The 25,830-nt window shown below is 39.7% G+C and overlaps 1 protein-coding gene across 2 annotated transcripts in view; it reads left to right on the top strand.

The window, feature by feature from the left end:
• Positions 1-274: 274 nt before the first annotated feature.
• The window catches only part of JAK2 (Janus kinase 2), a 94,258-nt gene continuing 68,702 nt past the window's right edge, over positions 275-25,830 (top strand). For both annotated transcript variants that reach the window (XM_030471168.1, XM_030471164.1), the window contains exon 1: positions 275-414. The gene's annotated coding sequence lies outside the window, so the exon portion shown is untranslated. The remainder of the gene's footprint in view (positions 415-25,830) is intronic.

The following is a 25,830-nucleotide window of genomic DNA, read 5'->3' as shown; positions in this document are numbered from 1 at the left end:
TCTCTAGCGCCTACAGGGGCGGACCCGCCGCTTCGCGCCTGCCCTGCGCTCGCCGCGCTGCCGGTAGCCCCCGGCGCCGGCCGCCAGCGCGGCTGCCCCGCGGGCAGCGCTGCACTGCCCCGCCCCGCCCCGTCCCGTCCCGCGGCGCCCGGAGCGGCCCCGCGGAGCCCCGCGCCGCCAGCCTCCCGGCCGCGGCCCGCCTGGCAGCTGCGCGGTGACGCGGGCGGCGGGGAGCCTCGCGCCCCGCCCATCCCGCTCCCCCGCGCGACAGGGCGGGGCGGGCCGGGCGCGCGGAGGCAGCGGGCAGCGCGCGGGTCGGCACGCCGCTGCCGCCGCGTCGCGCGTGCCCCAGCGCCGTGCATGGCGACAGAGCGGGCCCCGCGGGGAAGCTCCGCAGCCGCAGCCGCCGCCGCGGTGAGTGCGGCCCGCGCCGCCCTGACGGCCGGGGAGGGGGGAGGCGGCGGGTACACCTTCGGCGTTCCCCCGCGCACCGTCCTGTCCCGTCCCGCCCCGTCCCGCCGGCGGGCAGCTCCGCCGGCCGCCCCGGGAGCCGCGTGAGGCGGCTGCCCCCGCCCGGACCCCGCGGAGTGTGAGTGCGGAGGGCCGGGCGGGCGCGGGTGCGCGGCGGGAGTGGCGCGAGGCACCGCGGGGGGCGGCGGGCTCCGCTGAGCGGTAGGCCGTACCTGGGGAGGGGGGGTGGAGGCTCCCGGCCGGCGCGGGAGGCCCGTCCCGCCCGGCGCTGTGCTTACGGGTCACTGCCGCGTCCCGTCCCCGCACCGCGTAACCCGCGCGCCCTCGCTGCGCCGCAGAGTCCGAGCTGCCCGCGGGAGGAGGACCGGGAAGCCGCCGTCCCCCTGCGGCTGCCGCGCCTCGGTGGAGGTGGCGTGTTCTGCCGGAGAACTTCCTCGAGTACTTACTTGTAGCGCCAAAAAAAAGTACATTAAAAAGCAAAATCTGCCGCTGCAGGAGGGCAGAGAGCCACAGGAGCATCTGCGGCTTCTCTCTGTGCGTCTGTAGTGAAAACGGGTCTGGGTGGCGAAGCGTTCCTGTACATGAGGGTTATGAATTAATGGATTTTATTCACTTCCACGAGAGACTTTCTGTAAGAAAAGAGTTTCAGATAAAACTTCCTAAGGTTTGGTTTGTGTTTGGTTGTTTTTGTCTAATCAGAACCTCATTGGCCCCGTCGTCAAATTTCCCTTTCTCACCTCTGCAGTATGTGACAGGCGAGAAAACAACGCCTTGCTGGGGTTATTCGTAAATTACTTGTTGACATGTCTGCTTGAGACACAGACTATATTCTTTTTGCTTCTTGTAAAGAGGGAGACATAACTGGGAAGACTGCTGTGGCTGCCTGCAGTTTCACATGTGATTTTGCGCTTCAGATTAGGTGCCTAATGGTCAGTGTTTTCTGACATCTTAGCCCTGTACAGCTTTCCAGTTTATCATCTGCTTCTCCACTGGTTCTGTTGCTAGCCAGAGTCAATGTAGATGTAGTTTAGGTGAGAGAGAAGTAGTTCTAAAGTTTGTGTTTCGTGGTAAATCAGTATTGACAGGAGATTGTAGAGAGATTGTATGCACTCTTAAGAAGGGTGGTTCTGCCCACCCCCCCCCCCGCACCTAATCTTCGTAGTAATTGGTGTGAGAGTAACACTGTAGTGATGTTCCTTGGGCATGCCCATTTACCCTCCCTTCTTAGAGCTGGTGACAGTAATTTGAGGATTCAGTAGGGACACAGTAGCCATCACTGTCTTCTGCTTGGTGAGAATGAGTCCCAAGTGACTTCAGTGGTGCTAATAGAGAATTTTGTAGTAAACAACTTTGGTGTTTTAGTGTGAAATGATAGGGAGTTCAAGCAGTGGTGCTCTTTCTGGAGAAGCCTTAAATCTGAGCTGTTTACAGAGCTTTTTACTTCCGTGAGTGCCAGCAGCAGCAACATAGGGAAGTAGTATTTGCTGCTGGGAGGGGAAGTTTTAATGAGCAAGAAGTTCACAGAATACAGAAAATGGTTCAGCATTCTTGCTGATCAGATCTGACTGGAACTGCAGAATGGAAAATGAAAGGAGACTGCTGCTGCTTCGCATGTGTGGCTGTCAAAAGTAGCAGTTAGGCTAATGGAAAACAAAGTTGAAATCTCTGTAGAATGACTCTTTCCAAACTATGGGGAGTTAGTGTTATGTGTGAATGTCACTGCCTTCTTGTGCTTGCAGTCCCGTCTTTTGCTGAAGTGGTAAGAAACATAGTTTGCTGCAAATGGGTTTGTCATTTTTGCTGTTGGTTTCTTTATCTGAGCTCTGGGACATTTCTACAGTATGACCTTATGTAAACAAAGAGCTAAGTGATGATGTTTGCAGTTACAGGAAATACTCTAGCATCTTGGCTGACAGAACCTTAAGAGGAAAATAAGCAAGATTCAAAGATACAGTGATATTAAACAGATACAGATAGTGCTAGTTATGGATAAAAGCGAACCACTATCAAAAGTTACAAAACTTTCATTAAAAAGCAGATTAACATAACTAAACATACAATAATGAAAAAAAAAATAATGGTTTTAATGGTGTTTTGAAGAAACAACTGATGTGGAACAAGGCAACCAAAATCTCATGTTTTGTTTTTTGGGTTTTTTTTTTTTTATAGAAATAACTGGAGCCTTGAGTAGGAGGTTGAACTAGATGACCTTCTGAGGTGCTTTTCAACCTGAATTACCCTACCCTAGTGCTACTATGCTATTACGGGCTAGCATTTCTATTAGAACGCCCCCCTTTTTTTCTTTTACTTAGGCTTTTATGCAAATATGAACACTGCTATTAGGCAATGCAGTGTTACATTTTTTCAATTTAACTTAATGGAGCTGCTATTTCAAAGCTTCTGATCCTTGCTGTGCCCTGATTTCAGTGGGTTCCGTATGAATTCAGATGTCCTCCCACAGGGTTCTCAGCATGAGCCCAGTAAGATGACTAATATGACTAGGACCAGCAAGATCTGAGTCAACATTTGAGCTCATGCTTGCATTTTTATTTCCCTAACTTGTTTCAGACGTGATGTATCAGAAGGTAAATGAATTTTTGGATATGACATTTTTGAAAACTATTCCATAAGGTAGATCTGTCTTTGGGCACTTGAAACGCACAAAATGTGTATATGCAATGAAGCTTCTTTATAATAGGAAGGGCTGTAATCAGTTTTATTTGCTGCATACAAAGAGGTGCATTTTTCTGCAAGCTGTGTTGATTTAGTGAAGATTTAACCTGTCACTTAAATGGGATATATGCCTACAAGGTACAAGTGTAAGGCATCTTGTCACTGTCAGTTGCAACCTTTGAGATGCTGGAAGGAAAAAAAGTGATGCCTCACTCCAGTGTTAAGATCTTTGGGTCATGCAGTACTGAATGCAGAGAGATCTGTTTCACATAGACAGTGATATAATCCCCTTACGTTATCGTGGGTATTGAGATGCAGCTGATACGATCTTTTATTCCTGGCTTTCTTTCTGTCCTCTTGGACTGCATGAGAAAGCAGTTTTCTGTGGAGGAAAATCCAAGTGCTTTTTGAGTAGACAAGTAGAATAACTTGCCTGGAAGATATTGTCATTTTTGACAACAAAGTCCATCTGATTTTGGTTATGCAGTCACTGTGTTGCACAGTCAAACATGAACATTTAAATCTGACTTGTAGGAAAAAAAACCCCAATGTGATGCAGCCAACTATTGACTTAAAATCAATACATGCATTGTCCTTTTATGATGTCCTTTTATGCATCTGTGCCTTTGACAGTATCTTCCACAGTAGTATTACACAGTTCCGTTTGTTAGAAGAGTGCTTTTTTATCATGGTTGAACGTTTCCTTGTATTAGGAAGAGAGGCAGTATCTCTTGGATATTTTGTTTTTCTGTACTTCTCTCCCTTCTGGGCTTTCTTCTGTGGGTTTTTGTTTGGTTTTTTTTCCTTCCCTAGTGCCTTCAGTATTTGTCCATAGCTCAGATAAATCTATGAACTACTTTTGGTTTTCTGGCCACAAAGGACAGGTGAAATGAGAATATTTTTGATCCCTTTTTTTGTTCTTTGAAATACTTTGTTTCTTGTCTTGCGTACACTTGTATTAAGAAGAGATTCTGTCAAGCTGCACATTCTGTGCATGGTTATTTTAGAATCATAGAATAGTTAGGGTTGGAAAGGACCTTAAGATCATCTAGTTCCAACCCCCCTGCCATGGGCAGAGACTCCTCATGCTAGACCTTGTCACCCAAGGCTCTGCCCAACCTGGCCTTGAACACTGCCAGGGATGGAGCATTTACCACTTCTTTGGGCAACCCATTCCAGTGCCTCATCACCTTCACAGTAAAGAACTTCTTCCTTATATCTAACTTAAACTTCTCCTGTTTAAGTTTGAAGCCGTTACCCCTTGTCCTATCACTGCAGTCCCTGATGAAGAGTCCCTCCCCAGCATCCTTGTAGGCCCCCTTCAGATACTGGAAGGCTGCTATGAGGTCTCCACGCAGCCTTCTCTTCTCCAGGCTGAACAGCCCCAACTCCCTCAGCCTGTCTTCATACAGGAGGTGCTCCAGCCCTCTTATCATCCTTGTGGCCCTCCTCTGGGCTGGCTCCAACAGCTCCATGTCCTTCTTATGTTGAGGACACCAGAACTGCACACAGTGCTCCCAAGTAGGGTCTCACAAGAGCAGAGTAGAGGGGCAGGATCACCTCCTTCGACTCTGTTTAATGCAGCCCAGTTTATTTGAAGTATACTTTAAGGCTTACATTTGCCTTAAAATTCAATGCCATGTAGGAATAGCTGCAAGTTATTCTTTCGGGAGTTTATTGTATTTGCTGGCATCAAGTAGCTGTCTTTTGGTCTTTTTGCTTGGCTAGCTCTCAATTTTTATCCTGCTTAAGCTCATGAAGTAAGAAAAACTTTGAGTTTTAAATGTCTGATCTTGATACATATAAATATACAGTAAGCTTGGTACCTGTATTTCTCAAACTATTTTTAGAGACCTAAGTTCAAGTGCATTTAGAGTGGGAGCCCTGCTAACTTCGACGTGAAAATACAGGATTGCTTGTCTGGATTCGGTTACAGAGATAGGGCCACAGATGGTGTGGCCCTCTGAACATCGTTAGGTACTGAATATGTTAGGTAAACTTGACTGCGAGCACAGCATTTGAGGACAAAGGCTATTGGAAAACAACCAGTAATTCCTAATAAAAGAGGGGTGTTTTAGTGAGATTAAAAGGGTGCTTTGGAAACCTATTAAGATAGTCAAATAACACAGGAGGTTCTGAGGTTATGAAGATAAAAGCCTCTTAAAAATACAGCTTTCAAGTGAGGGTTGGTGTTGGAAGACAGTTTTCAGAAAAAAAGATAGTCCGTGGTATAGTTGTTGTACTGCATACTACAGAAGGCAGTCCGAGCCAGCCAAAATCTCTTCTGCAGCATTTCCCAGTTGTGGAGATTTCTGACATTCTTTAATGTTTGGTGCTGGTTCTCTCAAAATGTAGCAGTACTGTATTATGTTTGTTCGTAAGTTAACTGTAATACAGTTGCAAGGGACAGCAATACCCAGCTCTCTCTATACTTCTTTGTGAAGGAAAAGAGCAAAAGGCTGCCAAAATTCACAGGGGAAATAAAGCCACTTACTGTTTGTTGCATCCGGCATCTATGAAGGAGTACTCCTGTGTGCTTGGAAATCAGGAGCTGGGTCCAGATAGCAACTGGTCTGTATGAGAGGCCATCCCCTCAGGGACAGGCAGAATCAAAAACATTCTTATTCTGCTCTGTAGTCTACAAAGGCAGAGAAGGCAAATTGTTGTCCTTAGAAAATGGAGTAAGTAAAAGGAATTGAGTTAGTGAGACCTTTTAAACCTTTTCGTTATAGAATCATAGAATCAGCTAAGTTGGAAAAGACCTTGAAAATCATCAAGTCCAACCTTTACCCCAGGACTGCCAGTTCACCACTAAACCATGTCACAGAGGGCCTCATCTACACAGCTTCTGAACACTTCCAGGGACAGTGACTCCACCACTGCTCTGGGCAGCCTTTTCCAATGCCTGATCACCCTCTCGGTGAAGAAATTTTTCCTTACATCCAGTCTAAACCTCCCCTACTGCAGCTTGAGTTGAAAGAATCAAAATTGGACACAAAGCCAAGCTACTTTTATTTTATAGATTGTGTGAAGACTGCCAAGAGAATAGGTGAGCCTAAAAGCTTGCATGTTTTTCAATTTTATCATCAAACTACTAAGGACATTTCCTCTCAATATGAGACGTACCATGGGGAGAACTGCTTCCCTTACAAAATGATTTTGGCAGTCATAACTGGAATTTCCAGTCTTACTCCTGGCATTATTTTGCCATACTTTGCAGCACTGGTACTACAGGTTCTCTCTTTGGATTCTTTTTTGAACCACTAGAAGTTTTATTTTTTAATTTATAGTGGAATATGTTATGGTCATATAATAATGTATACATAGAAATGTCTTCAGTTTTTATTGTCTTGTAAAATCAGGTTTATGCAGTTTTAAAGAAACATTTATTTTTATTACATTGACAAATTGTCTGCTATGCGTAGACTTTTTTTTTTTTAAATATACATATGTATGTTTTGATACCTTGAGGTTTTGCCCTCTGGAACAGTAGAAAGCAAACTATACCTACTTAGCAGTTGGTGGCCAAGGGACGGAAGAATTCCTAATGTTGGGAAAAATGAGTGGGAATACAAGCAGAGGAAAAGTTTGGCCTTTCTGTGAGGAATTATAAACCCTGAAGTCCCAGAGATATAAGAGAAAGGTAGAGGTGGTTGTTTCATGGTGTGTATTAAGTGTTCTCTTAAACTGCCTCTTTCTTCAGTCTCTCAACAAACACTGGAATTTGCTGCTCCCTTGGTTTTGTAAACACAACAGCTCTTTGAAGGGCTATGCTGTAGTCTGTATCACAACTGTGACCCGTGTTAAAATAAAACTGTTTTCTCTCTTTTGGAACAAGTGGCACAAGAGAAGGGAACAGACAGGATAACTTCTTAAGATGGCTTGCAGTGCCAGAGAAAGCATTGTGTAACCACATCCTGGATAACCCCAAAGATGGACTGAGCTACAAAAGAAATTTTGGGTTCCCAGTGGAATCTGAGGGCATGGGATTGCACAAGACCCAGATCCTCAGCTGTGGGCAATAAAGCGTGTGTCAATCCAACAGCTGGCTCCCAAAAGGTTGAGACTTTGGAACTATTCTAGCAACTGTGTAAATAGGTGCATGGTTATCTTTTAATTGCCGTATATACCTCGGTCTTCATAAACCTTTGTAACTACACTGTCTATCAGGGGGTTTGTGAATAAATACTTCTGGTTGCTTTTATTGCAGCCTGGCTTCAGTTAAAGGTGATTTCAAGGTAGCTGGCTAACAATAGGCTAACATTCTATTCCTATATGTCTTTTGATCCCTAAAGCTGGAGCCTAGCACACTAACATAATGGTTTGGGCATTGAAAGGCTGATGGTGTTGCACTGAATTCCAGTGGGTGTTTTGGAAGCATGCTTGCAGACGTTTGGGGAGAAGCATGTTAGATTTCAGTTCGTGATAATGAGAATGAAAATCTGTTAGTAGGACTTGCTAGTAGGCCCTGTGCAAGGTGGGTGTAAAAAATGAGCTGGAATATTCACTTTTCATTGTTATGCATTGGCAGACCTAACAGCAGTGTGATGAAATAGGCTCAGGTCAAAGTGGAGAATAAATAAACCAGGGAGTTTATTTGGTTGAGGTTAATGAGATTGCACCAGTATAAGTCTGAAACAAATCAATTTGAAGCAATGTCTGCACTATAGTTAGCATGTGTGATTGTAACACACATGGATGTCCCTTAACCAGCTTATACTACAGCTGCTGGAAGGTACAGCATGTAAATTGCACAGGACACTGGATATTTAATGTCACTTTTGCTACTCAAGCTGGTTCAGGTGTATTAACAGTGTTTTAGAAGGGTGTCTTTAGACTGCAGCAGACTTAAGTCATGCCATAATTTACTTGAGCTTTGGTACTTTTCCAGGTCTGTTTTCTAAGAGCTTTGCCACTTACTGAGACTCATACCTTATCAATATTTTTGCCTGTGAACTCACAGAACTGAGTTTTAAACTAACCTTAGAATGTTAAAAAATGTTTTTACTTCATTTTGTGAAAAAGATTGCAGTATTTGTCAATTTTATGGTGGTTCTGTGAGTTCTGGCACATAATTTTTTTGAACTCTTGAACCTGAGGTAAAAATTTTGGGGTAAGTTGATAATACAAGATGTCTCTTTTTGTTGTTTAAGATATTATGCTGTAATTAGAAGACTGTGCAAGGTAGTGAAATGACATTTCTTAAAGTCAGACATTTTAGAAGGAGTTTTGAAGTTTGCCATTACCTGATATTACAGCAAGTTAACCACATGCTATAATATGCTAGAAGGTATTGTCTGTCTTGTTCCTTACTCCTTCAGTAGTCTTGTGGACTACTCTACCAACTCTGTGAGGTATCTTGGAGCAGCTTTATATTTAAATTACTTCAAGCCATTTCTAAAATAAGAAAAAGCTTTCTTTTAAATAGCATGTAGGGCACTTGGTGCTTTGTGTTAATGTGTCAAACTACTTTTCTCCTTCTCCCACATCTGAAGTCTGTCTTGGCGAAGAAACCCAGTATTGTTTTGACTTGCCACAATGTAGCTGAAGTATTTCTGACTGAGAATGCCTAAGGGGAAGTGACCTCGAGTGCTCTTTATCACACTCTTAAAATGATAGGTTAAATATGCATGGAGCCAGGAAAAGTGGTGGTCTCTTTTCATGCTAAGGGGACATGCAGAAGGAAAACACAAGCATATTGTCCCTGATCTGGGGTGAACAGGCAGTTAATACACATCAAAAGGATTTCTTTATGCTTGTTTTAAAGAAAAACATTTGGAGGCGGTTATTACAATTCTGCTAAGGCCTAAATTTAATCAAGCAATGTAACTTCTGATTAGAGATACGTATTCATAGAATCACAGAAATATTTAGTGTGGAGGGGACCTCAGAGGTTTCTGCTCCAAATGCCTGCCAAAAGCGGGGTCAGTAATGAGGTCAGAACAGCTATTGAAGTTGTATCCCCTCAAGTCATGAGGATGGAGACAACACTGCTGGGGTGGCCTCAGGATAGAAACTTTCTCCTTAGATCCTCTCTGAACCACTTGTGTTTCAACTAATGCCTGTCCTCTCTTGTCCTGTAAAGAGCCTGACACTGCCTTCTGAATAACCTCCATGTTGGTACTGGGGGCTGCTGTTAGGTTCCCCCAAAGTCTTTTCTTCTCCAGGTGGAACGGGTCCCACTCCCCAGTCTATCTCCACAGGGTCTCTGCTACAGTCCCTGATTATCCTGACTGTGCTCATGCCCTCTGCTATGAACTTGTTCCCATTTATCAGTGTTTTTTCTGTACTGAGGGTATGGGATAGGGCCTGGACATGGAATTTTTAAATTTGAGTAAGATCTGAATATCTGCAAACTTCTAAAGAACAGCCAGGACAGGAGGTGGTCAGAAACTTTTTAACAGCCAAACTGGGAATGTTTCCTCTCAGTTTATGTAAAAAATAACCATAAAATTATGAGATACATTGGTTTTAAACCTTTGAAGGACACTGTGACCAGGAACAATCTGCTCAGTTCATATAATTACAGTGAGTGCTTCCCTTCTTTAATGAACTGCTCAATTGGAAATGTAAAATGTGTTTAGATGAATTTATTTGGTTATGTAGCATTTCTTTAGAAGTGTTGTGTTTAATAATGTAAACTCCAGTTTTTTAGCTTTGTATGTGCTTTTGTTAAATTTCAGTTTTCTAAATGCATCATGCCAGAAATAAGTTAAAAAATACTGTCTTGGAAACCATAGCCAATGTTTTAGCATAATGTAATTGATTAAAACTCAAAGTCTGGATAGAACACATTAAGTTCTATTGCTTCTTACATAAATATGCAACATAATGTGCCTTGTTAATTAAAAAAACTAGTACAAAGAATTATTTGACTGCTTCGGTCAAAATTAGATATGCGGAACAACGGCTTAAAAAATAAATGTGCAAAATGAGTGATTTATATTAAATGTTCTCTTCAATTTCAATCTTAACTTAAACAAGCTATTTTCAATTAATTTGAATAAATCAATGTGTTTTGCCCTCAGATTGCTGAGTACTTAATTATACGTAGTTTATATGCATGCAATACATACATATATATATGTATATATATGCAATACATGCATATATATATGTATATATATTTATTTTTTAAATTCCATGTGGTTCTTTAAGATTCATGGATTGTTAAACCAACTGGAACCTTTGGAGTACTACAGCCTTTTGTTTTTTGTCAAGTCATTAAACTTCAACCAGTTGAGACAAATGTGTTCTGTTTTGCTGGAATGTCTTTTAGACCTAGTTACAAGGGTACGGCAGTGGTAGTTAGTTCTTTTATCAAGATGGATTCTTTAGTACAAGTTCTCAAGTCAAGTTAGTTTTAATGTTTGTCTGTTTTAGCAGTTGCTCTGTAACCTCTTTGGTTACTAATAAAGTTAATTGTGGAATGTAAGTTTCTTCCCTTGAGGAACATAAATGTATGATGAATCAGTGTGCCATTTATTGCATCATTTAATGATGTCTAAATTTGTTTAATAAGAGTTTGTACTATTGATGTTATTTATTCCTAAGATTATTTTATTTATTACTGGGACTTGTTCTTTTACTTGACAAACTAGTTATATATGTAATGTTAGAACACTTGCATTCCTTTTCCACTTCTTGTTTTATGTTGCTTTTTAAATTATATGTTGCTGCCTCTATTGTCAAAATAGGATAAGCTAAAATATTAGGCTGTTTTCCTGATTATTTCAGATTAGTTCAAAAGGGGAAATAAGAAATCTTAAGAAATCTCAAATTGTTAAGCAAAAAATCTGTGTCTTAATTATTTTCCTCTAGTTGAGAAATACATCTATTTGGAAGCAGTAAGCATTCATGTGGTGTTATTAGTTGAAACGAATTTTGCCTATTTCTGGTTCAAAAGTGAATAGAAACTCTCATTTAATGGTTAATTTGTTATAGTCCATTACAATGAATTTAGAATGCTTATCTATTGTTTGGCACAGTATCTCTCTTATCTTGACATAGTTTCCAATTACTCACTGAGCTTTTAGAGAAAGAAACAAAGGAAACAAAACTGATGGACATCCTTTTGCCATAGGGGAAATCAGGTGGGAAATCATCCTCCCTGATAACACATTAAAGAGGAGAAAGAGAGACTAAGGGAACAACAACAACATAGAAGCCTCCTTGGCAAAAACATACAAGATGCGGCAACAGAGTTAAATTGAGTTGTAGACTCATGTGGTAAGCTTTCACAGCAGATGGTACAAAAAATAGAAGTTTTTTAAAACTGTGAAAGTGGACTTTCTAATACAAAGGATAGTGCACACTCAAGATAACTATTTTGAACCTACAGATAAAAAAAGACAGACTCAGTCAAAGACACTGAGAGGAGAGCATAATATATCCTTACTGCTTCTGAATGGTTATGTTTCCTCTGCTTTAAGAAAAGGAATTTTCTTCTTTTCCCACAACAGTAAAAATATTGTTGCCGTCCTTTCTTGCAGTAGTGAAGCAGGAGGTGAGTTTACAGGCAGAAGCAGGAACTCAGTAGGATTCTGGAAATAAAATGGGTTAAAGTAAGGAGAGAGCAAGCATGTAAACAGCTTTGTCTCTTCGTCCCTCCAGATGCCTCTCTGTTCTTTAACTTCTTACTATCTCTTTACTCTTCTTTTTCAGAACTTTTCTGTCATGTTCAGTCACATCTCTCCTATTGTGCTTTCTTATATTCCTTCCTCCAGTACCATTAATAAAGGAGCCATTAGCTGTGCTGTTGTTCTCAGATTCAAGCAGATTTTAAGATTGCTTTCTGATCTTGACAGTTGTCAAAATGTGACCTACTTAGAACCAAACTTCAGGGCCTAGATCCAGCCTAGTATTTAGTCTTTCAGTTTACATTGGTGAAATAACCTTTTGTCTTTCTGGATCTGTTGTCATCTCAGATTTGTTAGAGTAAACTCCCCAATCAAGTTTTGAGCACCTCTGGATGGGAGAATGGGAAGAAAAATAAAATAACCAAAAAGCATACTACATAAAAGAAATACTAAGATAAGAAACTATATGGCACATATATTTGCAGGATGGGCTAAACTATATTAAAATTGTCTGGGAGATTGGAAAATTGATTTTCAGTTGGAGAACTGCTGCTGGCTTTGAAGAGGAAATTAGTTTTGATTTGTTAGTGGAAGAGCAAATTGCTTGTGAAAAACAGATTGTGAGAAGATTCAGTTCTGCTAGCCTCAGTGGACGAGGGTGTGCTATTGTGATTAGAATTTATTTTGAAGTGTGGGGAATGAGAAGAATCGATATCTGTCTGGAAGGAGGAGAGAGCGGCAGGTGGCCTGGCAGTAGACTGGATGAGAACTGATATTTAGTCTGAAATACAGGGATGATGGGAGGAAGTCAGTGTTATGAATGAGGGTAAAAAAAGAACCCAACCCAGGTGGCAGAGATGGGTAAAAAGGTGCAAGAAATTTTGGGTACAGTGGTTCTGTACTAGAGGTGCAGAAAGCACAAGTCCTTGTCTATGTCTTTTTAAAGTTAACTGTTAATATGTACATGTTTAATTATTCCAGCAGTTACAGCAGTTGGAAAGTACTGTGTAATTTCAAGTTTCAGTGAAGCTGATGTGTTGAGAATGGCAGAGTCCTTTCTTGTGAGAAGACTGGATATTTTCTTTCGTGGCCTTGGTACAGATGATTGATCCAGAAAAAGATTGCTTGTAGGCTTTTGGGACTGCTATTCATGCTGTGTGCAAGTGTCTTGCTCGCTTTTGATTCAGTGTAGTTGAAGGCCAGACACTCTATAGCTATATGTGAGCACTAAAATTATTTCTAAAACAAACAAGAATTTATTTCCCCAGCAAATGCTGTATCTATCACATGTGCATGCACACATTCCTGGCTTATTTTTCACATATAGCTTTTTTGTTTCTTCACAGTGGAATAAGCAGAAACACGTATTTCAGATTGTGGTCCTTATTTAGCCTGTGTAGTGAAATAAAGTAGCAGTTTAACAAACCTTTTTGTTTTATCGCCTCTCTGTTTCTGTCACAGATGGTATGCAGGATTATTTTTGCAATGTTAATTTGTGATCTCTTCTTTCCTGTTTGTTCCTACATACTTTATTTCCTTTTCTTTTAGCTGTGTAATGGGTGAAGTCCTTTTGAAGGCATAATTAAAATATAAGATCGCAGTACTAACAATAGGTAGTGAATTGCTACATGAGACTAGAACTGCTTAAGTTAATGAAACAATTTCATGCTTGTAGGTACATAATTGTACATGCAATGTTTACAGTAAAATATTACACAGTTCTTTTTTATGAGAGGGAATCTTTAGTAGACCATCATTGCATGCATAAATATACGTTTATCATTCTGTATTTAAAATTATAACATGCCTCTGTTTTATGGAACATGGGAGTTAATGTAGGTCATTATTAGAACATTTCATGTGCTTTCAAAATGTGGTTAGAGCATTAAAAATGTATTATTACTAATGCTACTTCTTCTGCTGGTTTCAAAACATTTCAAAAGTTCTCTTGGTCTTTAGCAAGTAGATCATCAGAATGCTACCGCTGGACTAGTTCACACAAAGTCTGGCATTAGCAAATCTCATTATATGATTACAGATGTACTTAAAGTGTTAAATGGTAATGAAAGAAATGACAGGTCAGCCATGGATTACACAGACTGCATGCAGGAGTGTCAGTTAGTTTGTTTATTTGTCTGTCTTTTTGGTTTTGCCCTTGTAACCTGGAAATCCTGGTTGAGTAAAGAACATAATGTTTACTGTCAAGATGACTGTGGTAACTAGGCTATTTATTGGGAATAAATGCATGAAATCTAGACTCAGTAACATTTGACATCTGCGGTTGTGTGTTTCTCATAAAAAGGTAGATGATTTTTAGCTCACTGATAGTGTTGGAACTAATGAAAGTAATGCTGTAATCTAAACATGGTTGTGGTTTGGTGGAAATTAAGTCATTTGCAGTGCAGAAGCAAGAAAAATTTGGCAACGTTACCCTTAACAATAGCACAAAAAATAAAGTTTTATAGAACCTTTTTCTAGATATATAATATATTTTTTTCTAGGGTTTGTATAAATTTCTAAGTTAACTTGTTTCTCCATTTAAAGTCTCTAAATGCAGGCTGTTTGCAGAAAATATTTTTTCTTTCTAAAGTTCAGTCATCACATAAATAACCTGATCGAGGATTTATACTTTAATGAATTATTTCTAATTACTGATGTGACAGCCGTTACACAAGAAGACATTGCAGATTATCAACTCCACAAGCAATTTATATGTTCTTGAGTGATAACGAAATGAAACAGTACTGAAAGCTGGCTTTTTCTGTCCTCTACGGAAAGGAAAAAAAGCCCCAAACTTCTCAAAGGGGCAGAATGAGTCCCTTTGAGGAGTCCTACTGTGGCTAGGGAAGGAAAGAGGAACTGGAGAATGCCCAAAAGAAACAAAGGAAAAGGAATTTAAAGTGAGGAACTTTTACAAAATAAAGCAGGGGTAGAGACTAAAGTGGAAAGAACAGAAGAGGGTGGGGGGTTTCTTTTTCCTTCTTTTTTCCCTCTTTTTCCTTTTGTCTTTTTGAGGGTGGGGAGAGGATTATTATGTATAAAAGAGAAGGGAAAAACATAAAGCCAGAGGAAAATGTTGAAGGGAGATTTAGCTGTCACCATAATTACAGTACTGCTGGATGGGAGGCTCAGCATGAGAATCACTTTGAGGCTTTGCAGGCCCAGTATAGGCAATATACTTGCGTTTGTGTGGTAAAGGCAGAAATATTTAGTCACTTGTCTGAGTCATACTGCCACATTGGAAAAGCTTGTAAAATAAAGGGCCAGTAAAGGGGGTCCTCGGCAGCTGAGCAAAGGCAATACAGAAAGGAGTGATTTGTTTGCTTATAGAGTAGAATTGCTAATAAGGTGAGAGAGGGAAAGAGGTTTGGCAAGGCTGGCATGAGAAAGTACATGGTAGCTTGGTGTCACTGTTATCAACGCCTACTACAAACAAGCCTGGTAAACAAGAGGAACAAGATCCTTGAGCAGAAAACACTGAGAAGAGAGAGAGACAAAAAAAGAGAAAGGTTTAAATGTTCTGAGAACTGAAACTTTCTTCTAGACTGAGTCAAAGGACAGCTGAGTTAACTGGAGTTTAGTAACATAGATGGAGAAGGCTAGTGGGTTTGTATTTATCATTGTTTTATTTCTGGTACTGCTGCTGCAGTGATAGTGGGTAGTCATTAAGCTGACAAAATCCTTGCACCTAGATACACAGTATTGTTTTAGTAGTTGAAGGAATTCGAAGAAACAGTGTTTGAGATACATATGGATGGCCTTCATCAAAAGCACTGGTTCTGTTATTTGGTTACATTCAGTATAAAATAAGGTCCATAAAATGCTAAGAACAAAAGAACTGTCATAACTGCATATATGATTACAACTCTTGAAGCAGACAAATTTCAAGTGCCTTTAAAGAGAATGTGCAGCCAGGTCACACTTTGTTATTCCTGTATATTTTCACATAACCAAACACCTCTATTCAAATGATTCAGTATTATCACTAGAAACCTAGCTTCTGATATTTGCCTGGTTTAAAGTACCCAGCTCATTTGGGACTCAGATTTAAAAATGCATTAGGTTAATAGGCAGAAAGCAAGTCAACAATCAAATATGTTAGACTCCTTAATCTGACTGAACTGTGAGGATTCAAATATTATTTCACTGCTTGGGCTTTCAGTCAAAGCCTTATGAAATCAACAAAATAAATTTGAATGCTGCTTCATTTTTATTTCGATCTCTGTGGCCATGATAAATATTTGAGTAATCTGTGACTCAGGTAGTAACTGAATAAATTAAGCAGGTTTTATGTAGCAAGAATTTGTTTTTTAATAAAACTTGATTTCTGAGTTATTGCTGAGGTAATTAAAAGGTTGTTCTTTAGATACGAGAGAAAATACAGCCTTTTGGAGGTAACAAGAAGTACATTTAGCACTCACTTTGGGAACATTTCTGTGTAGTAGGTCCTGTTGTTACTATTAAAGCCTTGAAGTTATTGGTTACATTCAGTATATAAGTTTAACAAGTATATAAGTTTAACAAGCTTCCATGCTAGACTACAAAGTTTGATGAAAGGGATTGTCTCATTGTAAAGTTTGTTCTACACGGCTTGGGGAAAAAAAAAAAAAAATTAAATCTTGTTAGCCCAAACGACGTTTAAAACAGGACCAGCTGCTTTGTGTTTGTTTTTGTTGCATAGCTAAGTTCCTATGTAAGAGTAGAATTTTGGGCTGGTGTTCCTTCTTTTTCATACAGGTCTTGCAATTGTTTTGTAGGCTTTTGTGAATCAGAAGCTGCTCCAGCAAGTTCAGTCAGTGATTGCGTCAAATATATAAAACTTCAGTGGTGACAACAAATGTTTATAAGTGACAGTTTTAATCTTTGATTTAGTCTTGGTTTTTTTTGTCAGTTGTTAAGCATTTTAGTATTTCTGATTTATTGTCTAAGTCTTCAAACTAGAATAATCTTAAATAAATGACACTCCTGCAAGGAATACAGAACCATATTCCTGTTTTGGATTTCAGCCAAGTGCTACGTAAAGGTAAAATTGTTTCCAATGACTAAGTCCCTTGATGTGTATATATACATTTTTATGTATAAAGTATATAGGAAAAACTGAACATGCAGAATGTTACATGTATGTGTGTGTAAAGAAAACATATTTATATGGGTGGTGCTTATAAGATATGTTTACTCCTGAATTATAGTGAACATTTGTGTTGAATGCATTCTCAGTAGGCCGTTACAATAACTACTACTTTTCAGGATATACTCAGTTGTTTCCTAGGTATAGCCTGCATTTTTCTTAGGTATCTAACTTTGCATTTGTATCATTAAAATATTTCTCTGAAAAGAACATTTTGTTTGAAAGGGCAGTCATTTTGTCTGATTGTTGCTATTCCAGAGCTTCTTAGTACTAGATCAACGTTGGCTTGCAGGAATGTGTCCAGTGAAGGACAGCCAAAGATGAATAGGAGTGGAGTAATGTACAAGGCGCTGAGAGAACTGTGTGTTTTACTGTTTGGAGAAGCATGAGGAGACATCTGTTTGTTGTCTTCAGCTACCTGATTAGACTCTACAACGAATATGGAGCTGGACTTTTTTCTGAAGGTACATGGTGTTTGAATGAGCGACAACAGTCCCGAGTGAAAGCATGGGAAATTTCTGTTAGTTATTAAGGAAAATTTTTCAGCAGGAGGGCAGTCAAGCACTGGAACAAGCTGTTCAGAGAGGTTGTGAAACATCCATCTTTGAAGATGGTAAAAACATAACTAGACAGGCTTCAAGCCTGGCATAATTTGACCCTGCTTTGAGCAGGGGTATTGGACCAAATGACATCCCTTCCAATTATATTAGCCTATCATTTCTCATTGCTAATAAGAACTTATATCAACCTTTGTTACTTTCACATGTAATAGTTATGACTTTTGGTTTTGTTGCTGTATGAAAACAGTGTATTTTCTCACACCAGAAATGATGTTTGCATGAATTGCACCTGTGTATGAATAATCATAACCCCAGAGTAAACAACCCTGCTCAATTTTGATTCCATGTTGATCATTACTTTGAGACTCATAATTAGTATGTGTAACAACCTCTCTAAAGTACATTTCTCATTTGTTTCTTGAAGTGGAATGTAATGGGGTACTAAGTTGAAATCCTGGCAGAAGCCTGCTGAACCTGTAGAGATGTGTTTGGTTAATTGAAGTGTCTTGCTGTGGAAAAAGTATGCTCATGGCCTCTTTCCTACATGAAATCTTTTATTTTGAGGTTTTTCTTGAGTCTCAGAATTTCTAAAAGAATGTCAGTTTCCAGCCATGACCCAGCTTTTTATTAACCCTGCTGGTTTTCATGTAGATTTGGAGAAACTTCGATTTCTTTTTTTTTTGTTTTGTTTTGTTTTTGTGGTGCATTCACTGTGGATACAGTTCCTTGTCAGTGTGTGTCAGTGTTAGACTGGGCCACCTTCCCGTACCCTTCTCTGCACCTGTGCTAGCAGTCCTATTTCTGTGGAGTGAAAGAATACAGAGACCTAATACTGCTGAAAAATTTTAAATAGTCACAACCGAAATTGGTTTACTGAATGTTGTCACAGTACAAACACAAGTGCTGACATAAGGGAGCAAGGTGAAAGTGAGAATGGGGCATCAGCATTCCAGATTTTCAGACATTTAAGCTAGTGTGAAACCACTCTCAGGAGAAATTAGGTTACTTTTTTTTTTTTTTTTTAGTTCATTTAGTACTAGAGTTAGTTACTTGTCAAATAATTAGAGTAATCTTAAGTTTTGAGTTTTGGTCATGAGAAAAGAGTGTGGCTGGTTTCGTAAGCATTCAAAATCAGTTTAGCTGCTTTTTCAACTAAAAACGTAGCTGTCTCTTGCAGGTAAATTTGTAACTAAATGCACTTGATTCACTTGTTCCTGTGGTGTGTTTATACAACAGGTATCTTTCAAAGAAACGTGTAACTTAAACACTTTAAACTGGGATAAAAGCAAGCTAATATGGGTCTTTCTACCATGTGTAATTTTGTTTATGTTGGTCTGTGATTAATGCCAGCTCTTGGCTGCTGTGGTTTTAGATAGTTCTGTAATTTGAGATGGAAATCATGGATATCCAAGGCCAACATACACATTTCTTTAAGTGATAAAATCCTTATATTTAAGTATACTTGCTTCTATTTATTTAGAAGTTTCTCTGCTTTTTCATGGAATTTAAATGATTAAATGGATCTGTTTATGTACTGAAAAGCTAGCATGTAGAAGAGTTAATCAGGATCACATCCTGAAAGGTAAAGAATATAAGGTAAGGTTCCTTTGGACTTCATAAATTACATGTTCATCCCCCATGCATTCAAAAGATATCACTTGAAGTTGCAGTAATGGTAACACTCATCTCCCCTGCATCCACAGCTTTGCCAGCAGCTGATGATTCCAAAAACACTGCTTTTATGTAAGAACTTTTTCAGAACTCCAGCTCTGCAGATTCATCTGCATTTTTCACATATGGTAGCAAGATGCATGGCATTCGTATATGAGAATTGAATCAATGTGTTTGTGCGGGTTCAGTTTTCTTGTGGTCTGTAAATTCGTGCATAGCACATACGCATACCTAATATCCTTGTCTTACATGTTTAATTAAGTGCTGCCCCTACTGCTGTTCCAGATAGTCTGTGTTGAATAGTGCCCTATTTGAGGTGCACTCTTTCAAGTTCATGCAGCTCTCTTTGCTGGTCAGCCAGTCAATCACATAGTCAGATGTGCCTTGACAGAAGCACAACCAGGATATTTGCTTTAGTATGTGCTTGTCTTTTCCTATTTAAGGATCAGGAGGTGTCACTGGAGAAGATCAGTTGCCTTCCTCTTCAAGTCTCAATCTCTGAATACTTAAGTTGTATAATTCTGCCTCAGCCTGTATTGTGTTCCAGTGTGAGTCATCGTCCTTGCCAAATGAATTTGCAGTCCTGCCTAATCTTGTTGCCATGATTTGTGTCTTTTCTTGAGAGGGTAATGGCCTGCTTGCTTTCTTTTCCTTTCTTGCCCTGTTCATCCAGTTATTTCAGTGTGGAATTACAGTTTTATAAGGGCCTGCTTATCTTACGTGGTGGAAGGACTGCTCATGGTAGGTGTCTTTTTCATGTCTAAAAATGCCTGTCAGATGTGCTTTTATGAGTCTGATTTCATTACTTGGAATTACTTGACTTGTTGAGTGGCTGATAATGATTCTGTGTTCTCTAAGCTAGATAAATTACTATGATTCTCTTTCTCTTTTGGATTGCTGAAAAAGCAGATTGGCTAATCATTAGGATGGGAGCTAAAAAGTAGAAGTGACAAGAAAAGATGGAGAGTGGAAAGACTGGACAAGAAAGGGGAAATTCTATGGAAATTAGGAATTATGTGGGATCATCAGTTAATCATTGTGTGTGTGTGGGGGGGGAAGTATCCAGCTATGCTAGAACTCTTAGGATCTTCCAGTCTGATGATTTTCATGTCTGAAGGCCAGAGGGATTTTGCGAACTCTCAGACATGTCTAACACCCATAAAAATCAGTTAATATTTTGAGTGAATTTTGTATTTTAATTCACCTAGGTGTGTCCTTGTAATCCTCTGAAATCATGACAGAAGATGGCCAGATCATTAAGCAGCCCAAATCTGTATCATACAATTGACAAGGCAGCTGAGTATCCACCTGGAATATTAATCTAGCAGTTAACATTGCTTGTCTGCATATTCCTACAAAACATGTTACTGATATTTTTTTGTGTTGTTGTTCCCACCAACCTACCCCAGTGATGATTTCAATACAAAGTCATCTTTATCCTGATGTTAATTTAATGCTAGTTTTGGGTGAGAAAGGAGCACTGAATTAATCTGGTAGTGGTAACAGAGGCCTGGAGTCTTGAAAGTACAAAAATCCCTATGAATACTATATTTTTCTCCTTTAGCATAGTACCACATGTGATTTCTAAGAATCCGTCACCTTTTAAATTTCATCATTATTATAAAGGCAGATGATCAAAATCAGTTCAGTCCCATTCCATGTACCTCATTGTGCATGGTTTGTATATTTTAGTTTACTTTTATTTGAATTGTAAGTTTAGTTTGCCAAGTGCTGTAGTTTTTGTATATCCATAGGAAATTTTCCATCCATAGGAAAATGAATTAAAAAGTTGAATCTGCTTCGCAAATGAGAAGTATCCCAGTAGGAGTGTGTTAGCTCTTATTTTTCCCTTTTTCACTCTTTGTAAGCAGGAAAACGGGTACATTTTGGAAACTTAGTAGTGCTCAGATTTGTATTACTGGTTTCAAAAGGCCAGTAATCATCTGCCTTAGAAACTGGAACTGAATGTTTCACGCAGTTGAAACCTTTTTTGTTTCAACAAAAAGGTTTCTTTTTCATGAGAAAAGGAAAAAAGAGCATGTTTGGTAGGAAACTGAAATGTGGTCGAAGTGCTGTGGAACTAAATTACATGTGGCAGTTCATACATGTTTGGAACAAAAATAAGTGTTATTCAAATGTTCACAAATGTTCAATTCATATTGGCGTTTTCTCACTTAGCAGGATTTTTGTAAATGCACATATATGATTTGTATGTGCTTCATCCAGCAATCTGTTATGACACACAAACCTAAGACTTAGTAAATATACTTACCTAGTTAAAAAACAGTAACTCTCAAGTTACTGCCCTTATTGGGTAGCTTTAACTGTGCAGTATTCCCTTATAATGTATTTTTCTAAGTACAGTTAATGTTTGATCAGCTTCTCGGAAGCTTCTCAGAAGCTCTAAACTGAGGGCTGCTGCATAGGTGATACACAAATGCAGAACAGGAAAATTGGCCTAGACTCTACAGACAACACAATATACAGGTAAGGAGGAAGGGCAAGGGGCCAATAATGGTCAAGTTGGCAGGCAACACTTCAGCATGTTTTTAGGGTTTTGTCCTTTACTTTTTTTGGGGTAGCTGTGAGAATCTTAAGAGGGAAACAATGCAAATATACCATTGCTATGATGGATGTTTTATGGAGACCACCTCTTGGCAAGCGAAGTAGTATGGAACAGGTTTATTTTGAACGACAGTAGGACAGGGAGACTGGATTTCTGCATCAGTCTGGTGGGCTGGGAAGTGAATGGGAAACAGAAACTGCTTGTGAAGATGAAAGAGTAGAATGAGGAAAGAATGAGCAAGGTCAGAAAATGGGATGGAATTAGTGGAAATACGGAGATAAAAGAATGGGTCAGACAGATGTGGCAATTCGTGATGTCATTAAGTAGATGAAATGTAGTGTAAGGAAAAAAACAGCGAGAAGCATACAAAGGTAAGACCACTTAGCAGTTTTTTTGCCCTGAGAAGAAATCAGGACAGGAAGAAGCAGAGGCAGGAGAATGGAGTCTGAAGTGCAAGCTAAGCAGCATGGGGTTCAGTTACACTGGCGGGAAGGTCCTTCTGGTAAAATCACAATGTTAGAGAAGAACCATGTGTGCTGGAAGTTCAGGCTGATCAGTAGCAAGGTGGTCCTCAGCTTGAGTGGAAACAGAAGCTTGTGAGGATGCTGAAGGGAGGTGAGAGAAATATAGAGTGAGAGCACGCATGAGAATGGGAAGAATGGAGGGGGGAGAAATAAAGAGGTAAGCAGAGAGATTCGTTAATCATGTGAGTAGACTGAGAAAAGAAGAGAAGGAAATCAAATGAGAAGGGACCAGTGCTGATGGAGAGAAATTGTGGAATGGGTGGCAGGTAGAATTGTGGGGCTGAAGACTGTAGAGAAGAGATGCATTATCAGAGAGCAAAGTGTTGTTTGATAGAGAACATTTGGCAGACTGTGAGAATTAATACTTCCTTTGGTTCAGTGGGAGATCAGGCAAAGACAGGAATGCAACAAAACCTAGCCAAGGATCAAAGGTTGAAGTTTTCTGGGGTGTGAGGAGAGCCAGAGCACCTGTTTGTTTGGGGATTGAGACTATTAGGATAAGGAATTGAAATGAGTGGAAGCTGTGGAGGCGGAGGGATGTATATTAACATAGGTGCTAAGAGAAGGGCATTCTACAGAAGCATAAAAATCTCTTCTGTCTACAGGAATGAGCCCAACAGAATATTAATTTGGTTTATTCATATTAACTGCTAGAAATGATTATATTAGCAATTTTGCATAAACATTGGAATTGGGAACATTTAGATACTCACCATAGTTGTGGCATGATTAGGCAGTACAAATTAACTTTATCCATCATCTGACAATGACGAAATGCATTAACTTACTTGACTTTGTTTCAAAAATACAGTGCAGGGTTTTTTTCTTCTTTTGAAAGATTTTTGTATGTTATAACCAGATGATGTATAATAGTGCCAACCAGTCACTTTTCACTCAGAAAATGAAATGGGGTGGTGGCTTTCTTCCCTGTGCAGTATGCCAACTTTTTTTTTATTTTATTTTTTTAACTTACCAGCTGCCAGTATCTTCCTTCTGCCAAGCAGTTTCTCATAATTTAACCTCCACTGGCAACTAAGCACCACACAGCCACTCCCTCCCCCCACAGTGCGTAAGGAAGAGAACCAGGACAGAATCAGAAGAGTAGAAGTGAGAAAACTCTCAGTTGAGATAAAGACAGTTTAATAAGTAAAGCAAAAGCTCTACACACATGAGCAAAGCAAACCAAGGAATTAATTCAGTATTGCTCATTGGCAGGCATGTTCAGCCATCTCCAGGAAAGCAGGACTTCATCACATGTAATGGTTACTTGGGAAGACAAATGTCATCACTCTGAATGCCCTTCCCTTCCTCCTTCTTCCCCCAGCTCTATATGCTGAGCATGATGCCATATGGTCTGGCATATCCAGTGGGTCAGCTGGGGTCTGCTGTCCCAGCTGTGTCCCCTCTAACTTCGCATGCACCCCCAGCCTACTTGCTGCTGGGATGGTATGAGAGACAGAAGAGGCCTTGACGCTGTGTAAGCACTGCTCAGCAGTAACTGGAACATGGCTGTTTCCAGCACAAATCCAAAACATAGCCCCTTACTAGTTACTATGAAGAAAATTAACTCTATGCCAGCCAAAGCCAGGATGTGGTTAAAGCTCTTTCCTTGTAACACGTTGCTGGTCTTCCTCAGTGCGTAAAACACTGCTGTAGGCTTTTGGCAGTGACATGGGAATGATGCTGCTGGGAAAAGGATTAAAGATACAAGGTAATGTAGTGTTAAAGTAAAATATGTCGGAAAAGAATAACAAGTGAAACCCTCAAATAAAACACTTTTGATGTAGAAAGTTTGACTATTCTAAAATGAGGAAAGAAGGAAAGGAGTAGAAAGTGTGAAGGCAATCCCTGCAAAGGATTAAATACCATTCTGTCTTAAATCACATGTTATTTTCTGAAGATACAGGAATGGCAGCAGCATTTCTGGCTTGTGTTTTCACGCGAAGCATGAGCCAAACTGTCCCAAACCAGGGACAGGTTGGATGGAGCAACCTGGTCTAGTGGAAGGTGTCCCTGCCCGTGACAGTGGGGTTTGAACTAGATGATCTTTAAGGTCCCTTCCAACCCAAACCATTCTGTGGTTCTATGAATACAAGAAAGTCTTGAATGTGGTATTAAGAAGGACTACGATAGTTGTACTATAAAAAGCCTGATCAACAAGCAAGCGCCTTAGTTCGTGTAGATAAATTCTCTAGAGATATTTCAAAACAGAGGTTGTATTTACAGGTGTCAGAATGGTTGTTACATAGCAGTTTGAGGAAAAGGAGGAATGAATACTTCATATAGATGAAAGAAATGGAAGTGATAAGCTAATGAAGAACTGTTTCATAACTGGTGAGTGTGAAGAATTAAGCCTTTCTTTCATTGTTCATTAGTTATCACGGAATATAGGTATTCCAGACATATTTACTCATACTCTTTCATTGTAGGAGTAGAGGTAGCACCTCGGACTATGAGGATCAGGAGACATTAGAGACCAGAAAAGGGGGCTTATTTGGAAGGAACCAAATATTTAGAAGTTCAGCTTTTGAATCATCAAATTTTGAAATATACCTATTCCGAGTGTTAATGAAAAAGAATGTAAGGAATGCAGTTAGGTAGTGGCTATAGTGCAAAATGCAAGCAATTAGATAGCTATTTGATAATGTGTTTGTCCAAAAAATATGGCCCATATTTGTTACGTTTATTATAGTAAGCTCACATACTTGAAAATTACATGGCCATAAGCACTAATGAATTTCTCTCATGCCGTCTATGCTAGTGGAGAATATCAGTCTATTAGAGGTTTTTGTCAAAAGCTGTTGTGTTGTCTGGTGTGTCTACAGTGCCCACTGGGTTTCAGGCAACCACTGTGAGCGACATCCAGAGAAGTAATGATTAATTAGGAACTTACTAGGCATCACTCTACCAGTTTCTTTTCCTGTATAGTAGACAGTTGAATCTGGGCAGTAGTCCAGATTCACATCACAGAAATTCACATCACGTACTGGTGATGGAAGGGAAATTAAATTTTTCAAGATCATCACGTTGGTAGTCTAGGGAAACCCAATAATCACAAAATCATTTGTGATGAACTGTTTCCTGCTGTGATACCTACTGATAGTAAAACTGATACTTGACATTAAAAACTGCATACTATTAATTAAGAAAACCCACACCAATCTTGCAATTCAGGCAAGTGCTTGAAGTAAAAAAAAATTGTAATTTAATCTGAATTCTTTCCAAAGGCTGAAAAAAACCCCTGCTTGAAAGGCAGATACCTATCTCTAATTTTCCATAAATCCATCATTTATATTATGATAATGGTATGTTAAGCAGCTGGGGGAAGGAGATGTACCACAAGTGCATTTTAACTTTGACAGCTGCTTCAGGGAATAGACAAAACATGCACCATCCATTGTGGGAGGTAACAAAACTAAGCACACATCCATTGTGGGAGGTAACAAAACTAAGCACACATCCATTGTGTGAGGTAACAAAACTAAACACACATCCATTGTGTGTTTGGTAACATACAAGCCTGCTCAAGACTAAATGAACAGGGTGGCTGAGGATTTGGGCAGTAGAAAGAACAATGTTAACTCAGCATCAACAGATAAGGATCAGCTAATTGTTTGCCCTTGCTTTTAGTGCTCCTGAATATCCAGGTTTCTTTTCC

Source organism: Strigops habroptila, chromosome Z (assembly GCF_004027225.2).
Source record: "Strigops habroptila isolate Jane chromosome Z, bStrHab1.2.pri, whole genome shotgun sequence".
NCBI classification, from domain to species: Eukaryota; Metazoa; Chordata; class Aves; order Psittaciformes; family Psittacidae; genus Strigops; species Strigops habroptila.
This window is presented reverse-complemented; position numbering and strand designations above follow the sequence as displayed.